This window comes from Liolophura sinensis, chromosome 13, assembly GCF_032854445.1.
Source record: "Liolophura sinensis isolate JHLJ2023 chromosome 13, CUHK_Ljap_v2, whole genome shotgun sequence".
Classification (NCBI taxonomy): Eukaryota; Metazoa; Mollusca; class Polyplacophora; order Chitonida; family Chitonidae; genus Liolophura; species Liolophura sinensis.
Window position 1 is genome coordinate 28303267 of NC_088307.1, and position 3183 is coordinate 28306449.

Sequence of the window (3183 nt, forward strand, 5' to 3'; positions counted from 1 at the left end):
TAGAATTATTTGTCTGATTCATACAAAGCCGGTTATTGAAAATATCGGCTGGAATTTTGGACCATACTTCGTGATATAAATCTGTACGTTGTTGCGTGTAGATATACGATGTATGACTGTTTGTAATGCAGCTTGGGGAAATGAGCGAAGAGGATTATGGGAAGGCGTTCTTCATTACGAGCGCTGTACCGACAACCAGCTATTGTCTCGTTTGTCAGAAGTTAACCTTTACTTCTTTTGACATATGTAGCTTTCTTATTTGTTTATTTATTTATGTATTTGATTGGTGTTTTACATGTGCACATCCAATGTGCGAGAGTTTACAACGAAGTGAGCAGTGCTTAATGGTTTACAGTCTTAATCCCTTACATAGCCACATGTTCTATAGCAGGAAGTTACCGTCCCTGGCTGTTTTGATGTCCTCGAAGCAAGGGGCAATACTCCTGTCGGAATATTTAACAACTCCCAGAGCTCTATATTTGGGATACTAGAGTATCACTGTAATGTGGCCTTAATAGAAGCTCTGTAAATTTACGCTGTATATAACTGTCCCCAGTTTCATTATATTTGTGACAGTCTGTGAAAAGATTTAAGAAAGTATTAATTCATGTATAATGTTCACCTCGTGCAGTTCACGGCACTTTGATAGTCGCCACGTTCTGTCATTTACTTTACAGCTGTGTTAATCCATGTTTAAAGTTCACCTCGCGCAGTTCACGGCATGCTGGCATCCTCTCCATGTGTACGTGGGAAGGTCTGCCAGCAACCTGCGGATGGCCGTGGGTTTTCCCTGGTCTCTGAGTTTTTCCCACCATAATGCTGGCCGCCGTCGTATAAGTAAAATGTTCTTGAGTATGTTTTTTTGAGTACATAAAACACCAATCAAATAAATAAATAAATAAATGTTAATCCATGTATAAAATTTACCTCGCGCAATTCATGGCACAAATGATAGCTATCACGTTCTGTCCTTTAGAATAAACTTCTTGTTTACTGATATCGTTTTCTGGCGTCTTTTGTTTTTGGTCTGAGATCTTACACATCTTTGTGACTTGTCAAATGGCTTTTGAGTCAACGGGTTTGTGAGGTACCTGCCAAAGGGAGGTGGTTTACTTCAGGCCCCCCTGTTTGCTCAACGCATAAACCTGGCCGCCGTTATATAAGTGAACAAAGTTTAATACGGGGTTAAACACCAATGAATTAATACCAAAATGTGGTCAAAAATTGAGGATCTTCGTGTCAGCGATGCCTCCGACAGCAATCACTCCACTTTCTACTGATGTCTGATAAATAGAATTTCAAATGAAACACAACTTTCAAGTCCCACCAGTATAACTGCACCCAGTTTTTCCAGCAAATTTGCATCTAAAATTAATCTTTATCCACTTCAAACACAATTAAAACGTCTGGTGAATCAAAACTTCGGCTGACCACCCCTGTGATTGGCTATTAGTAAGTGGACAAATAAGGGAAACGAACGTGACTCAGTGCAGATGATCACATGGTCTTCCCTTAATTAAGACCTGGTGGTTTTATCTTAGTCTAGGTCTGGTGATTTTCCCTTAATTAAGACCTGGTGGTTTTACCTTAGTCTAGGCCTGGTGGTTTTATCTTAAACTAGGTCTGGTGATTTTCCCTTAATTAAGACCTGGTGGTTTTACCTTAGTCTAGGCCTGGTGGTTTTCCCTTAATTAAGACCTGGTGGTTTTACCTTAGTCTAGGCCTGGTGGTTTTATCTCAGACTAGGTCTGGTGATTACCTTAATTAAGACCTGGTGGTTTTACCTTAGTCTAGGCCTGGTGGTTTTATCTTAGACTAGGTCTGGTGATTTTCCCTTAATTAAGACCTGGTGGTTTTATCTTAGTCTAGGTTTGATGGTTTTACATTAGACTATGTCTGATGATTTTCCCTTTATCTAGACCTGGTTGTTTCTCTTTAGTCTAGACCTGGTGATTTCACTTTAGTCTAGGCCTGGTGGTTTCACTTTAGTCTAGACCTGGTGGTTTCACTTTCATCTAGACATATGGGTTTCACTTTAGTCTAGGTCCAGTGTTTTACCCCTGGTCCAGGTCTTCTGGTTTCCCTTCTTCTCGGTCTGGTGGTTTCACTTTATTCTAGGTCTGATGACTTATTCTTAGTATAGGCCTTATGTTTTCTCTTAGTCTGGGTTTAGTTGTTACCCCTTAATGTAGGCTTGGTAGTTTCAAATTAGTCTTAGTCTGGTGGTTTTCCCTTAGCCTAAGTATAGTGCCTTCCCCTTAGCCTAGTTCTCATCGGTTCCCCTAAGTCTAGGTCTGGTGGTTTTCCCTTAGTTTTGGCCTGGCAGTTTCCCTCAGCCTAGGTCTGGTGGGTTTCCCTTAGTCTAGGTCTGGTGGGTTTTCCTTAGTTTGGGCCTAGGGGTTTACCCTTAGTTTAGGTCTGGCAGTTTCCCCTTAGTCAATGTTTGGTGGTTTTCTCTTAGTTTAGGTCTAGGGATGTACTTTTAGTCTAGGTCTCGTGGTTTCCTCTTAATTTAGAAGGAGGGGGGGGGAGTACCCTTATTGTAGGTCTGGTGGATTCCCCTTAGTGTATGTCTGGGGGATTATTTTTGGTCTCACTCCGATGGTTTCCCCTTAGTCCAGTTCTTTCCCATTGTCTTTGTTCGATTGTAGCATCGTTGAGGTTGGGAAGTCTGGGGGCTCCCTGACAGACTGACCCAGGAGCCTCTCACCAGTGCGGCCTGTGAGTTCAAGCTCATGCTGGCTTTCTCTCCGGCCGTATGTGGGAAGATCCGACAGCAACCTGCGGATGATCGTGAGTTTCCCCCGGACTGTGGTCGGTTTCCTCCCACCACAATGCTGGCCGTGGTCGTGTAAATGAAATAGTCTTAAACTCGGCGTAAAACACCATTCAGATAAAAAAAAGCTGTAGGCAAATAACACATCGGCAGAACTTTGCACATTCTGAGTACGTGTATATCCGCTGATATTGTGAAGTATACATGCTGATACTCTGAGGTATACCCGCTAACATTCTAAGGTATACCCGCTGATACTCTTGAGGTACACCTACTGATACTCTGAGGTATACCTGCTGGTGTTCCGAGTTGTACCCGTTGATACTCTGAGGTGTACCCGCTGATACTCTGAGGTGTACCCGCTGATACTCTGAGGTACACCCGCTGATACTCTTAAGGTACACCCG